The sequence below is a fragment of the Mesoplodon mirus genome (assembly GCF_964341445.2).
Source record: "Mesoplodon mirus genome assembly, chromosome: 15".
NCBI classification, from domain to species: Eukaryota; Metazoa; Chordata; class Mammalia; order Artiodactyla; family Ziphiidae; genus Mesoplodon; species Mesoplodon mirus.
Window position 1 is genome coordinate 56,179,990 of NC_138991.1, and position 16,795 is coordinate 56,196,784.

At 47.1% G+C, this 16,795-nt stretch overlaps 1 protein-coding gene across 2 annotated transcripts in view; it reads left to right on the forward strand.

Moving 5' to 3' along the window:
• The window catches only part of LITAF (lipopolysaccharide induced TNF factor), a 112,154-nt gene that overhangs the window by 7,071 nt on the left and 88,288 nt on the right, over positions 1-16,795 (forward strand). Inside the window, exon 2 of one of the 2 annotated variants that reach the window (XM_082600419.1) lies at positions 4,621-4,734. The exons of the other annotated variant lie outside the window; for it this stretch is intronic. The gene's annotated coding sequence lies outside the window, so the exon portion shown is untranslated. The remainder of the gene's footprint in view (positions 1-4,620; positions 4,735-16,795) is intronic. 2 annotated transcript variants of the gene reach the window in all.

The following is a 16,795-nucleotide window of genomic DNA, read 5'->3' on the forward strand; positions in this document are numbered from 1 at the left end:
TTATAGTTTTTAGTGTACAGGTCTTTCACCTCCTTGGTTAAATTTATTCCTAAGTATTTTATCGTTTTTTGATGCTATTGTAAATGGGATTGCTTTCTTAATTTCTCTTTCAGATAGTTCATTGTTAGTATATAGAAACACAAATGATTTTTGTATGTTGATTTTGTATCCTGAATTCATTTATTAGTTCTAATGGCTTTTGGATGGAGTCTTTAGGGTTTTCTATACATAAGATCATATCATCTGTGAACAGATAATTTTACTTCTTCCTTTCCAATATGGATGCCTTTTATTTCTTTTGTTTGCCTGATTGTTACGTCTAGGACCTCCTCTTCTTCTTATAAGGACACCATTCATTGGATTTAGGGCCCATTGTAACCCATAGGACCTCATCTAAACTTAACTAATCATGTTTGCAAAGACCCTATTTCCAGGTAAGGTCACATTTCCAGGTGCCAGGGATTAGGACTTCAGTGTTTCTCTTCAGGGACACAATTCAACCCATCACAAAGGGAATCCAGATAACCTAAAAAAGAGTATCAAGCTGTCTGACTCTTATGGGGCTTAATTTCTTTAATAGTCTATGTATAGCTAAGATTGGCCCATATTGAGGTTCACTTGTTTTAACTGTTGTGTCATATATCCACTAGGTCTGTGTACCATGGCTGACCCATCTGCTGTCCTGTGGGTGGCCTTTTGGGTAGTGTCCAGGTGTCTGCTAATTTACAGTGCTGTTTGGGCATTCTCATAAGTGGCTCTTGGTGCGCGTGCAAGAGTTTCTCTGGGATGTTTACCCAGAAATGGAATCACCGGAACTCAGAATAGGTGAATGTTTCACTTTAGGAGATGATAACAAGGTACTTTATGTAGCAGTTGCACTAATTACGCCCCCACCAGCAGCATGTATGATCCACATCCTCTCCGACACTTGGTATTATTAGATTTAAAAATGTTTTCCAGGGGGCTTCCCTGGTGGCGCAGTGGTTGAGAGTCCGCCTGCCGATGCAGGGGACACGGGTTCATGCCCCGGTCCAGGAAGATCCCACATGCCGCGGAGCGGCTGGGCCCATGGGCCATGGCTGCTGGGCCTGCGTGTCTGGAGCCTGTGCTCTGCAATGGGAGAGGTCACAGCAGTGAGAGGCCCACGTACCGCAAAAAAAAAAAAAAAAGAAAATGTTTTCCAGTCGAGTGTGAAGTTGTTGCCTGCTGAGATCTTGATTTGCATTTTTTTTTTTTTTTTTTTTGGCGGTACGCGGGCCTCTCACTGTTGTGGCCTCTCCCGTTGCGGAGCACAGGCTCCGGACGCGCAGGCTCAGCGGCCATGGCTCACGGGCCCAGCCGCTCTGTGGCATGTGGGATCCTGCCAGACCGGGGCACGAACCCGTGTCCCCTGCATCGGCAGGCGGACTCTCAACCACTGCGCCACCAGGGAAGCCCGATTTGCATTTCTTGATCACTAATGATGCTGAACATCTTTGTCAACACAGGTCTAAAATATATTCACCTATATTTCCTACTAAGGGTTCTGAAGCTTTGGTTTTGGCATTTAAGTCCATAATCTATCACCTTTCCATCATTAAGTTCCAAAGGATATTTACCTCTAATTCCTACTAAAAATTTTAAAGTGGTTTTTATTTGTTTGTTTGTTTTTGGCATTTAAGCTGTTAATCTGGAGTTGATTTTTGTGTAAGGAGGGATGGGTCGTATAATCTTAGGAGCTTTTGTAAGGTGACAAGTGTATTTTGGGGACAGTGGGGCAGGATGTTCGACTGGGACTCTTGAGTGTACTGGAAATTGTTCACTGGATGTTGAGTTCAAATTCTGCTCCTCCCATGGACTGCCTTTGCGATCTTATACTTCATCTCCGTGATCCTCGGTTTTCTCATCTGTAAAATGAGAATTATAGCAGATACTGCCCTTGTTTGCCATAAGGATTGCATAAGACAAATTACACAGGAAGCTTCCCACATTGCCGGGTACACAGCATAAGAACACTAACTACCATTTATTGAGTACTTACCATGTGCCAGGTGATGCCAAGCACTTTACATGTGTTATTTACTCATTTAACCCCTGACAACTCCATGAAGTTGATGGTATTTTCCACACTTTACAGATGAGGAAACTGAGTCTCAGATAGGATGAGTGAGTCCCCCAAGAGCACAATGCTAGCATATGTCAGAGGACTTGAACCCTGGCAGTCTGGCTACAGAGCCCTCATCCATCACCACCACACATCAAAGCCATTCCCTCCCTCACTCCCTAACCCTCCAGAATCTAGTCTCTGGGCCCTGCTTCTCCAGGAGAAAGGGTCTAGAGGTTGAAATGAGGAAGTGATAGGCAGTGGGGTTGACCCCTGATTTCCCGGTGGCCCCTGCCTTTGACTCTGAGGCTGGGGAGAGGCTGGGGATGGAGGGGAGAGGCGGGGCCTCCTGGTGGGGAAGTCCATCCATCTTCCCCATCCCCAGAGGTAGTTGGCCGTCACAGTGGATATGAATCACAGGCCACAGTGTTCTCCCCGGCATCATCCATTATTCACAGCTGCCATCCCGGGCCTAGGGTTGCTTTGGGGTCACACAGGAATTATTCCCAAGGCCCAGCTCTTAGGCGCTTTTATCCACAGCTGAGCCTGACCACAAGCAACTTTCTTCTCTAGACCTGAGGGCAGAGGACTTTCCACCGAGAGGGGACGGAGACTCCAGCATGAGTTACAGGCCTGCGACACACTGACAGACAAAGCACTTGGGGCTGTGTTTGAGCCCAGCTCTGCCACTTTCCTGTTACCTTCTTGGGGCCTCAATTTCCTTATCTGTAAAATGGGAATAACTGGCCCCACTTTGCTAAAAGATTTAGAAATAATCTACAACTAGATGCATGAGTGGCCCATAGCTGGGCTTGAGCATCAGAGTTGCTATTGTGACATTTGCTTTTTCAGTGATGGTCTCTCAGGCCCTGCTGGGGATGTGGAGATGGTGTGACCCTTTAAAGTTCACCAAGTAATTTTTTTTCAATTTTATTGAAGTATACTTGATTTACAATGTTGTGTTAATTTCTGCTCTATAGCAAAGTGATTCAATTATGTATATGTTCTTTTTCATATTCTTTTCCGTTATGGTTTGTCACAGGATATTGAATATAGTTCCCTGTGCTATACAGTAGGACCTTGTTGTTTATCCATCCTATATATAATAGTTTGCATCTGCTAATCCCCAGCTCCCAATCCTTGCCTCCCCCACCCCCTTCTACCTTGGCAATCACAAGTCTGTTCTCTCTGTCTGTGAGTCTGTTTCTGTTTTGTAGATAGGTTCATTTGTGTTGCATTTTATTTTATTTTTTGTTTGTTTATTTATTTTTTTAATATAAATTTATTTATTTGTTTATTTATTTTGGGGTGTGTTGGGTTTTGTTTCTGTGCGAGGGCTTTCTCTAGTTGTGGCAAGCAGGGGCCACTCTTCATTGCAGTGCACGGGCCTTCTCACTGTCGTGGCCTCTCTTGTTGCGGAGCACAGGCTCCAGACGCACAGGCTCAGTAGTTGTGGCTCACGGGCCTAGTTGCTCTGCGGCATGTGGCATCTTCCCAGACCAGGGCTCGAACCCATGTCCCCTGCATTGGCAGGCAGATTCTCAACCACTGCGCCACCAGGGAAGCCCTGTGTTGCATTTTAGATTCCACATTTAAGTGATATCATATGGTATTTGTCTTTCTCTTTCTGACTTCCTTTGCTTAGTGTGATAATCTCTAGGTCCATCCATGTTGCTGTAAATGGCATTATTTCTTTTTTATGGCTGAGTAGTATTCCATTATATGTAAGTGTGTATGTGTGTATATATATACTACATCCTCTTTATCCATTCATCTGTCAATGGATATTTAGGTTGTTTCACAATAGCCTTAGTGCTGCTGTGAACATAGGGTTACATTTATCTTTCTGAATTATAGTTTTGTCTGCATATATGCACAGGAGTGGGATTGCTGGATCATATAGCAACCGTATTTTTAGTTTTTCACCAAGTAATTCTCATTTGCATCCAGGATTGAAACCATTGTCTTCACCTTGGACTTCTTAAGAGTGGCCCCTCAACAGACTAAATGCAATGAAGAAATAAAAAATTAGAGAGGGGGGTTCCTATAATTCTGTAGCTCTCAACCTGTTGTCCCCAGCATCACCTGGGAGCTTGTTAGAAATGCACATCCTGGGACTTCCCTGATGGTCCAGTGAGTAAGACTCTGTACTCCCAGTGCAGGGGGCCCGGGTTAGACCCCTGGTCGGGGAACTAGAGCCCATGTGCATGCCGCAACTGAAGAGTTTGAATGCCGCAACTAAGAGTCCGCATGCTGCAACTAAGAAGCCCGCATACCGCAACTAAAAGATTGTGCTTGCCCCAACGAAGATCCTGCGTGCCGCAACTAAGACCTGGCGCAGCCAAAATAAAATAAATAAATAAATGTTAATTTTTTTTTAAATGCACATCCTTGGGCCCCACTCAAGCCTGCTGGATCAGGAGCTCTGGGGGTGGAGCCTAGTGAGTTGTGTTTTAACAGTTCCTCTGGGAGAGTCTGGCGCACACACAAGTGTGAGACCCACTGCTCCCTCTCCTTTGCTCACTTTGATGACACAGGTTGCCATGTTGTGAGCTGCCACGTTGGAGGGGCCCACGTGGAAAGGAACTGAATGCTGCCAACGTGTACTGAAGGAGCTTGGAAGCTGGATCCTTGCCCAGTCATGCCTGCAGGTGAGACCATAGCCCCACTGACACTTAGATTGCAGAGAGAAACTCTTAAGGGTTCTCACTGGAGAAAGTCACGCCCAGATTCCTGCCCAACAAAAACTATGGGATAATAAATGTTTGTTGTTTTAAGAGCTACGTTCTGTGGAAACTCATTATGCAGCAAATAGATAACTAATATGGTGGATATTGGCAGGAGAGGGAGAGAGGGGCGGTGGGAGGGAATAGAAGGATATACTGGAGTAATCTAAAGTCTACTTTAATGTATATGGATAACAGATTCATTTTGCTGTACACCTGCAACTAACACAACATTGTAAATCAACTCTACCCCAATAAAAATTTTAAAATAAAAAAATAAAATAGGAGGACAACAACAACAAAATTAAGTCTACAATAAAAGGGGTTTAAGAAACATAAACTGATTTCAATGTGCAGACCTTGTTTGGATCCTGATTGAACATATTAACTGTTTTGTTTTAAGTTGATATTTAGGGGATGTGGCCACCAAGGGGATCCTGGATGATATTAAGCTGTTATTGTTCACTTTTATTTGGAGTGATAGTGATTCTGTGGTTATGTTTTGAAAAAGAGGCTTTGTCTTTCAGAGAAACATACTGAACTAGTTACAGATGAAGTGACACTCTGTTGGGGAATTGCTTTAAAATAGTCAGGGTGGGGAGGGGGTAAATGTGAAAGAAAATGATGAGTTGATGGTTGGAGAGGGGAGGGGACAGTGCTTGGAGGCTCCCTTTACTATTCTCTGTGTTTTTGTATATGTTTGAAATTTTCCATGGTAAAAAGTTGGAAAAAATGGGAATTCCCTGGCTGTCCAGTGGTTAGGACGCTGTGCTTCCACTGCAGGGGGCGTGGGTTCTATCCCTGTCTGGGGAACTAAGATCTTGCATGTCCTGCGGTGTGGCCGAAAAAAATGTTTGAAAAATTGAGTGAGCCCAATGTGCCCATTATATAGATGGACAAAGCAAACCCCAGGCAGGAGGATTGGAGGGAGGGACCTTGGGGGGCACCTTAGGTTGTTGACACTGGGGGGCTGTCCCTGGGCCCAGCCCTGTGTTTTGTTCATCCTGGGGAGGGGGCTTGTGCAGGAGCCTCTGGGACCTGCTTCCCTGCCTGAGCCTGGGGTGTGGAGAGGAATCTCCCCCATCATCCGAGACTCAGCTTTCCGGCAGTTTGTGGCTGACACACCCATCCATCTGAGGGCACCTGGTGGCTGACTGTTATGTGCATACCTGCGAGAGGCATCTTTTATTATTTTTATTTATTTATTTATGTATTTATTTATTTTTGGCTGTGCTGGGTCTTTGTTGCTGCGCGCAGGCTTTCCCTATTTGTGGTGAGTGGGGACTACTCTTCGTTGCAGTGCACAGGCTTCTCATTGCGGTGGCTTCTCTTCTGGAGCACGGGCTCTATGCGCACAGGCTTCAGTAGTTGTGGCGCACAGGCTCAGTAGTTGTGGCTCGTCGGCTCTAGAGCACAGGCTCAGTAGTTGTGGCACATGGGCTTAGTTACTCTGCAACATGTCGGATCTTCCCGGACCAGGGATCGAACCCCGTGTCCCCTGCACTGGCAGGCGGATTCTTAACCACTGCGCCACCAGGGAAGTCCAAGAGGCATCTTTTAAGTGTATGAGGGCAACTCTTATTTTGTCTTAATATATTAAGTCATCACAAAGGGAGTGTTTGATCGTATTTTATTTTAGATCTCTCATTCTCTCTTTTTTTTTTTTTTGCGGTACGCGGGCCTCTCACTGTTGTGACCTCTCCCGTTGTGGAGCACAGGCTCCGGACGCGCAGGCTCAGTAGCCATGGCTCACGGGCCCAGCCGCTCCGCGGCATGTGGGATCTTCCCGGACCGGGGCACGAACCCGTGTCCCCTGCATCGGCAGGCGGACTCTCAACCACTGCGCCACCAGGGAAGCCCACTCTCTCTTTTTTTAAGAAGATACTTGCTCATGGTAAACTCAAAGGGAATACAGTGCAAAACCAGTCACCCTTCCTCCCATCTTCCAGTCGCTTCGCAAAGACAACTATTTTAATTGATCTATTCAACAGATACTTATTGAGCACATACTATGTGCCAGGCACTGTGCCAGGCTATGGTGTCAGAAAGTATGATGTTAGCCACCAATGAGAGCTGCACATGAAATTTAAAATTTTCCAAGAGCCACATTTAAAAAGTAAAAAGAAACAGGTGAAATTAATTTTCTTGAAATAATAATATATTTCTTTAACCCAGTATATCCAAACCTAGTATATGGAATCAATACAAAAATTATTAATGAAATTTTAATGATCTTTTCATGGTGTATTAGTTAGCTCAGGCTGCAATAACAAAATACCACAGGTGGGGTGGCTTAAATAACAGAAATTTATTTTCTCACAGTTCTGGAGGCTGGTAGTCCAAGATCAAGGTGCTGGCAGGGTTGGTTTCTTCTGAGGAAGGCCTCTCTCCTTGGCTTGCAGACAGCTGCCTTCTTGCTGTGTCCTCACGTGGTCTTTTCTCTGTGTGTGTGGTCCCTGGTTTCTCTCAGTGTCCTAATCTCCTCTTCTTGTAAAGACACCAGTCAGGTTGGATTAGGGCCCACCCTAATAGCCTCATTTTACCTTAATTACCTCTTTAAATGCCCTGTCTCCAAACACAGTCGTATTCTGAGGAAATGGGGGTTAGGTCTTCAACATATAAATTTGGAAGCGGGGACACAATTCAGTCCATGACACACTGAGTCTTCAAAACCCAATGTGGATTTGATTCACATATCACATCTCAGTTCCGACCAGCCCAGTGTCAAGGGCTCAAGCAACACATGTGGCTGGTGATTGACCCGTTGGACAGCAAAGTTCTGGGTGTGGGAGTCACAACAGCAAACACAACAGGTGGACATCCCTGCCCTCATGGGGCTTCCATTCTACTGGAGGGGATGGACAATAAATACAGAAGTATCATGCATCATATACATTTGGAGAAAACCAGAGGAAAAGGGGAGGAGGTGGGGGTCCAGGTGTGCATGCTTCATCTTCTCTGTGTGTCCTTCCAGAGCTATCCTGTTTGAATGCAGGAGATGGATGGGTGGATGAATGGATGAAGGTATGGACGGATAAAGATATATCCCTATTTAAAAAGCACAGATGGTAATATTCTATACATGGTGTTCTATTCTTTGCTTTTCTCACTTGAAAATATATCTTGAAATTCACTCCTTATCATCACACATAGACGTGCCTTATTCTTTTTGGTTTACTGACTTTAAAGGATAATTTGAAACATATGAAGACACAGTTCTGCTGAGCCAGAATGACAAGCTGGTGTTTGTTGAGCGCTGACTGTCCTTAGCTCCAGTCACCTCATCTGACCCTCCCCACAACCTCGTAAGGTGGGTGCTGTTTCCAGAAAAGAATTTCAGTTCACAGGCAGCTTTTATAAACAGGTGGATAATAACAACTACTGACTTCAGAGAAATGTCAAGTCCCAGATTGCGATACTGACAAATGATAGGGTCTGAGAGATCTTCCTGTTGAAGTTAACAGAATAATAAAATTCTAATGTGTAGCATTATTGTTACATTAATATGCATTATCATTATAATATATAGGAATATCTTAATATATTAACCTATTACATTAATATATAATGAAAATAGATATGTAATTTATTGAAAACATTTAATGTATTATATCTATAACAAAATCTATACAGTAATATTTAGAGGAAAAGAAATAATTGAGAGAAAATACTGGGAAAACAACAAAGCCAGGAAGAGCTGAGAGGTTGCTCACGCACAAATTGAGCCTGGAGCCCGCAGGCTCAGGGCTGCCCCTGGGGCTGTGCTTGGGGATGAGGTTGTGGATGGGGCCCTGGGGTCCAGGGGTGCAGGCAGGACTCTGCTCCCTTGGATCTCACTCCAGTCAAGGAGAAGCTTCCGGAAGAGAAAGTGGTACCAGGAAGTAAGATGGAACCTGCCTGCCAGCCTCCCCATGTGAGGTGAGAGGTGGGCAAAGGCCACAGCCCACCCTCTGAGCCCCAGAACCCTCTGCACCCGGCAAGGTGCTCCCTCCCAATTATGGGGGTCCTGCACCAGCAGCTCTGTCAGGGCATCCTCAGGGCCTCTGCAAAGACTGGGATTCCAGGCAGTGTGTCTGCCCGACAGAGAACCCCTGTAACTCTGGAACGGGCCGATGGGGTGTGCAGCCGTAGGACCTGCCTCAGAACAGAGCCAGCAATCCCCTCAGACAGGGAGTTGATGCTGTTCTGATAGTCGTGAGCCTGATGGGCCCTGTGCTGGAGCCAGACTACCTCACGTAGAACAGGCTCTGCAAGGAACACGTTCTGGGCTCTGAGTCACACAGCCTGTGGGTTCAAGCCCGGCTCTGACTCATCTCAGCTCCAAGACCCCAATCTCCGAGCCTCGATTTCTCTATCTGTAGCATGGACATGGTACACAGGCAGCTGAGCGCTCGGTGAGAACTGGCTGAGAGCGAGGGTTGTGCAAGAAAACGAGAATCATTTCTGAGCAGAGCTGGTGCCTCCTGGGGCTCACTGGTTCCCCCTGGTTCCCAATGCACGGAGGAAAATCCTCCCACACTGCCCTCGGCCCCTGCCAAACCCTGTCCCTGCTGCTCTGGCCCCAGAGGGAGGGAGTTGGAGCTGGTGAGCGTGATTCTGGCAGGTCCTGACCTGTCCTGGGGGGAGACCACAGGGGAGTGAGGCAGGAAGGTAGGTAGCTCTGGGTCCTGAGCATCTCCATCTGCCCTTGTATCCTCCACCCCTTCCTCCCTCCCTGCACTGCAGCCATGCTCAGCCACTGCAGTTCCCTGTTGCCTCCTGTCTCCTCCTGTCTCAGGGCCTTTGCACAGGCTGTTCCCACGACTGGGGTTCCCTTCCCCCTCTTTTCTCAGACTTCCACTCGCTGTTCAAGTCTTGAGAAGCCCTCCCTGAGGTCCTGCTCTGTGGCCACTGCCCAGCCCGGGTCTCACTGTAGTGTGTGGTCCCCAGCAGGCTGAACCCCCTGAGGGCCAGGATCAGGTCTATGCCAGCTTGGTAGCCCAGAGACAGTGGATTCTCAGCGAATGTTTATGGAGAGCAAATGCACGAAGGAACGCGCATGTCTCCGCTGCATCCAGACTGATGCACCAGGTGCAGTGCTGAGAGAGGCAGGTAAGAGAAGGTTCCCAGTCTCAGCACATTTCAGTCTAAGGGGAGGCAGACATTAAATGTAATTGTACAGTCACCCTGAACAATCCCCAAAGGCAAATACGGTGCCATGAGAGTGTGTAGAGGGATGCGACCTTGACAGGGACCTGAGGTTTCCTGGAAGACGTGATGTTTGAGGCCTGATCTGAAAGCTGAGCGAGGACAACTGACTGAGCAGAGAGGCAGAAAGATCTTTCCAGGCAGAGGGAACCACATGTGCAAAGGCCCAGTGGTCAAGAAACACCCAAAGGGGAGTAATGTGTGAGACGCTGCTGGCCATGGATGTCGAGGTCGGGGTGGAAAGGTCAGGCAGCAGGGAGGGTGGCTGAGCTTTATCCGCAAAGCAATGCAAGGACATTAAAGGGTTTCATCCTCCCTGGGAAGCTGGGTGGGACCCAAATTAAATTTTGAAGAGCTGGCTGTGTCTGCCTCGTGGAGAACAGATCAGAGGGGCTGGGAGAGCAAGGAGAAGGCCCCTGCAGCCCATGAAGGACTTGGACTGAGGCAGGGATGGTCAGGTGTGGAGGATTTTTAGCAAAGAGCCAGCCGACAGGCCCAGCCGCGGGGGCCTGCAGAGAGAGCAAAGGGGGGATTCAGGGTGAGGCCTGGTGTCCTGCCCTAAGCAGGGCCGGGCCAGCTGGGAGCAGCCTGTTCTCAGGAGGAGGGTCTGACGAGCCTCCGGGGCCCTGGCCACCAACCAGCCAAGAGCCCCCTGGCCAGAGCCACGGGCCTGGGGACACAAGGAGTGCTGACCCTGCCCCCGTGGATGACACATTCCAGGAGACAAGAGTCTTCTACCTCCTTTGAGCCCCGCCCTGCCCTGGAGTTGCTGAGTGACCCATCTCTGAGCTGGAGCCTTGCCTGCCTTGCTGGCTGAGAACCAGAGGCTCATTCCCTTCCTTGGGGATCAAGGGCTCCTAGAGGCCTCCTCCCAGGAAGCCCCCACCCAGGCTCAGCCCAGCCCCACCCCTGGGACTGTCGATTAGACCACTCAGGATGCACATGCCGAGTTCTGGGGACAGAGCATGAACAAGGAGACAAGATCCCTGCCCGCAGGGGCCTGACAGTCTAGAGGGGGAGGCCAGGAACATGAAAACACATTGATAAATACATCATGAAATATAACTTCAGAGACAGATAAATGCTCTAACAAGTGATGTGATAGAGACTCGGGGAGGGTGGGCTGGGGGCTACGTGAGAGAGGGGGTCAGGGTGATGCCTCATCTGAGGATGCAAAGAAGACAGTCATGGAAACGCATTGTTTGAGGGGGAGGGGGGAGAACAGTCAAGGCAAAGGCTTGAGGGGAGACCAGAGAGGCCAGGGGGTCTGGGAGGGAAAGAAGTGGTGGGAGAAGGGGACCAAGGGGTGGACCAGGCCTGGATGGCACTTGTGAGCATGGCACTGGGGAGGCCTGGCAGGTTTCAGGCAGGGGTGATGGGCTCCATGCCCCTGACCTACCAGAATCTCCCTTCTTGCTCAGCCTGGAAACCCCCTTACCCGTAGTTCCCTATTTTAGCCCTTTCTAGCCACTCTGCTTCCTTCACCCCCATTACAGGTACTCCCTGGGCTGGAATTTCCCCAAGATGTGCAGCCAGGGAGGGGAACTAACACCCATCATTGTCAAGGCCATTGTGCATGGACCTCCTACCGTGAGCCATGCCTCATGCTGGGCGTGCTCTGACCTGGCCCCTCACACGGACCCTTCAGGTTTTACAGCCCGTTTTACAGACCAGGAGACCCGATGCAGTGTGACTTGCCCCAGGCCATGTGGGCCAAAGGCAGGAGCCAAGATCTGAACCCAGCTCAGTCTCATCAGGAAGGTTTGTCAAATCCTATTGAAGCCTCGCAAGAATTTCGTGATGGGGGGAGATCCAGATTCTTGCGCCCCTTTCCTGCCTGCCTCCCTTCATTCGGTAAATGTCGCCACCAGCTCCCCAGTTAATGGGCCAGATGCCCCAGAGCCATTTTGATCCCTTGGCTGCCCCCCTCTTCCAGGGGCCGGTCATTAAATGCCCCTTGACAGGCCTTGTTGCAGCTTTAACACCCAGCATATCTGGCTAGTGGTTCTCTCTCCCTCCCTCCTGATGTGGCAGGTTATCATCGACCTATAGAGAGCCGCACGGAGGTCTGCGGTCACCTTTCTCTAAAGAGGTACTTCGCATGATTGCAGTAAATGCAGTGGGTCTGGAGCCCAGGCCAGCTGGCTGGTCCCTGGTGTCCCTAAAGAACACTGCAGGACGGGCTGGCTGCTCCTACCCCAGAGGAGCTGTGGGGAGGTGGTGGTCCCCACAGCCCACCCCTTCTGCCAGAAGAGAAGTCACAGGGGGCTCAGAGTCACTACCCCACCCCTTCCTTGAAGCAGTGGCCTCTTTGGGGGCAACGTTCTAAAACCGATTACGGTGTTGGATGACACAAGAAAAACCCACTGAATTTTACTCTTTAAGTGGGGGAATTGCATGGTATGTGAATTATAGCTCAATATATCTATTTAAAACAACAGCAACAACAAAGCCAGGTGTTCTGTGTCTTCCCCAGGGGGTCCAGATCGGCTCAGACAAATGAAATGTGAAAAAAAAAAAATCATGGGAACACTCAAATATTACCTGATAGCAATAATCAGAGCTAATGTTTCTTTAGTGCTGGCGACATGCTGGTTAACTCCTGTGACTCTCACCACAATTCTGTCAGGCAGACATTATTACACCCCCCCTTGACAGATGGGGAAACTGAGGCACACAGTGGGACTGTGCCTGGCCAAGGTCACACGCAAAGAACTGTCAGAGCAAGGTTTGAACTCCACAGTCTAGCTCCAATATCCTCACATCCGTCCCTGATATAGACAAGAGTAAACAGGATAAGAGTTTAATCAGTGTGTCCCCAGCCCAAGAGTGCTCCCCCCGATGGTCAGCATCGGTAAACCACAGGCTGCTCTAGTTCTAGACACCGTGCTTTTACTGGAATCATGTGAAGTATATCTTTTTCTAATGATTTTTTAAAAAATTTTTATTGGAATATAGTTGCTTTACAGCGTTGTGTTAGTTTCTGCTGTACAGTAAATTGAATCAGTTATATGCATACATATCCTCTTTTTTGGATTTCCTTCCCAGATCATTGAGTAGAGTTCCCTGTGCTATACAGTAGGTTCTCATTAGTTATCTATTTTATACATAGTGTTGTATATATCTAATTATTTTTTAATTGAAGTATATTTGATTTACAATGTTGTGTTAGTTCCAGGTGTACAGCAAAGTAATTCAGTTATACATACATATATATCTATTTTTTTCAGATTCTTTTCCCTTATAGGTTATTACAAAATACTGAATGTAGTTCCCTGTGCTACACAGTAGGTCCTTGTTTATTTATTTTATATGTAGTAGTGTGTATATGTTAATCCCAAACTTTTAATTTATCTCTCCCCCCGACCCCTTTCCCCTTTGGTAACCATAAGTTTGTTTTCTTTGTCTGTGGGTTTATTCCTATTTTGTATATAAGTTCATTTGTATCAAATTTATTTAGATTCCACATATAAGCAATATCATATATTTGTCTTTCTCTGTCTGACTTACTTAGTATAATAATCTCTAGGTCCATCCATGTCGCTGCAAATGGCATATTTCATTCTTTTTTATGGCTGAGTAGTATTCCATCTTATAAATGTACCACATCTTCTTTATTCATTCATCTGTCAGTGGACGTTTAGGTTGCTTCCATGTCTTGTCCATTGTGAATAGTGCTGCAGTGAACATAGGGGTGCATGTATCTTTTCAAATTATGACTTTCGGCCAGGAGTGGCATTGCAGGATCACATGGTAGCTCTAGTTTTAGTTTTTTAAGGAACCTCCATATCTTTTGAGAAAGGTGCACCTTCCTCTAAATCATCTGGTTGCAGCTCTGCCCCCACCCGTTTCCCCGCTGGATTCTTCTATCACAAATCATATCATCTAAGCATTTCATTCATAAATTCTTCAGAATGTATCTCTGTGATGTGAACTTTCTTAAATAACCACATTTTCTTTTACTCACCACTTGCACATCACACCTACAAGAAGTTCATGGTTCTGTAATATCCTCTCGAATCCCATCTTCCCCCCGACCCCGTTTGTTTTCTAAATGTGTTTAATGGTTCAAATCAAGAGACAAAGTCTGTACATTGCATTTGGCTGGTATTTCTCTTAAATCCCTTGTAAGCTATAACGATTCTCTCTTTTATTTCCTTGCCTTTCAGTCGCTGCAGAGAGTGTGAGATCCTTGCTCCTAAGCACTGATTTGCTGCCTCTTAAACAGCCTTCAGCAGAAAGTGGAGGGCTGGGCTGGGGAGTAGTGGGGGCAGGGAATGGTGGGGCTTGGCCCAGCCTCCAGGCCTTGTGGAGAGCCTGGTACTTCCACCTTACTGGTTACCTAAAAAGAAATAAAATCAGGCCTACGTAGAAAAGGGAGGCACACTGATGATGGCAGAAACTAAATATATTCATTTGCCCATTTGTCACAAATGCTGTCAATCCCACCTTCAAAGCACGTCTGGAATCTGCCCTTTCTCTCTTGCAGTGGATTGGAGGAGATGAGGGAGGAAGTGAGGCGCGGGGGTGGGTGGGAGGCTTCCACAGTCCAGGTGAGAGCTGATGGTGGCCTGGGCCAGGGTGGTGGCTTTAGGTGAAGAGGGAACAGATTCCAGGAGTGTTCTGGAGGTAGAACTGGTTGGGTGCAGTGGCTGTATGGACACGGAGGGCAGTGGGTGTCCAGGGTGCTTTGGATGGCAGGCTCCTTTCTCTTTGGGGAAAGCAGCCTTCTTGCCTCAAGCTCATGGACGCAGACCCCTCCTCCAAGCTCCCAGCTGAAGCTGGGGAGATGACACACACCAAAATGAGGGTAACTCACTCCTCAGCATGGACCACCAGCACCCCATGCTCAGCCTTCCAAAGAGAACGAGCCAACAGAGGAAAGAGAGAGGGTGGGACAAGGGCCTCTTCCCAAGCACCATGAGCTTGGAAAGCTCAATACCTCTCCGAGCCTTAGTTTCCCCATCTGAGCAATAGGAATGCCCATTCCTACCTGGCTGGGCATTGTGAGGAAGTAAATGGTGAGCTGCTCTGAAGTGGTGGTCTTGAGGAAGAGAGCCCAGGTGGCCCCAAGAGAGTCAGGAGGATGTGAGGAGTGGCTGTAGGGAGGCTGAGCCTTATGGGAGTGTGGTCTGCAGCTGACCAGGATATGGGGCCGAGCACATCACAACTGGTCCTTGATCCCCACTGGGGTCAGCCTCTGAGCACCCTGGTTATAGCACAGGTGGCCCAACAAGGAGGGACTGGGGGTACTCTCTGTGGTTCTAAACACTCCCCAGACTGGCCTGTGCCAAGCCTTGGGCCATTTTCTTTATTTTCCTTTTCTACTTCGATGCTGATCATCCTGCATTAATGAAGAGGCAGCTTAGAAGATGGCTAAGGGCATGGATTCAAATCCTCACTCAGCCATCTAACTGCTGTGTGATCTTAGGCCATTTACTTCATTGCCTGGGACACAGTTTGCTCATCTATAAAACGAGCATAATCATACATATCTCATAACAAGCTTATTGGAGGATTAAATGATGTTAAGTAATTTTCCTAAGGGTGAGTTAATACTTGTAAAGTGCTTAGAACCGTGCCCAGCACAAGTAAATGGGAGTCTCTTCCCCCTGCACCCTACTTCTTTTCGACATGACCTCTGTAGTCTTTGACAATTTTCTTGATTTATGGATGACACGTCCCAGATTCATCTCATGCATTTTCGACCTGGAATCAGCTGTTTCTCAGAGGAGCCCTGTTCCTTTTGGCAATAAATGGGAGTTAGGAATCACAATCTAGACATTAGGAATGCTCATTCCCACTGGGTTATCATTGCATCTAGGCTTAAAGCTGGAGACAATGATAATTATCATTCACATTTACGATTACAAGGTGTTTTTTTTTTAAGTTATCTTTTTTTTAAACAGGATTTATGTATTTGTTAAATCTTATTATTTATTTATTTATATTTGGGCTGCATTGGGTCTTCGTTGCTGTGTGCAGGCTTTCTCTAGTTGTGGTGAGCGGGGGCTACTCTTTGTTGCGGTGCACAGGCTTCTCATTGCGGTGGCTTCTCTTGTTGCAAAGCACGGGCTCTAGGCACACCGGCTTCAGTAGTTGCGGCACATGGGCTCAGTAGTTGTCGTTCACGGGCTCTAGAACGCAGGCTCAATAGTTGTGGCGCACGGGCTTAGTTGCTCCGTGGCACGTGGGGTCTTCCCGGACCAGGGCTCGAACCCATGTCCCCTGCATTGGCAGGCGGCTTCTTAACCACTGCGCCACCAGGGAAGTCCCAAGGTTTTCAGTTAAGTTATTTGATTTTATGTATCTCTTTTTTTATTTTTACACAGAAAATCTTTGTTCCTAACAATATTAATCCAATTTCTTATCTTCTTTATCCTATATTATAAAGCAGACAGTTTCAACCTAATAATACCAGTATAATCACTACCTGTAAGATAACTGAGTGCTGTTGAAGATTTCGTTGTGCTCCTGTTTCTTTGTGATTCTGTGGTCCTTAGGTTAAAGCCCATTAGGGATGTACAATCAAAATGCTGTTTTAAAGTCACTTCCAATAATCCTTCTTAGTGTGTTTGCCAAGTTGACATTTAGTCAGGTTTACTCATTTCTGTTGGGTATTTTTATTTTAAGGGATTGCTTTTTTTGTCTTGGCTTTACAATTTTGTAAGTTTGCATTTACAAACTAAATACTCTAAAACCAGATACACTCAGTGAAATCCAGCTTCCACATCTTTCCCTTTCGCCAATTACCTCTCTCCCCATAGGTAACAACTTTCGTTAGCTTCTGCTTTATCTT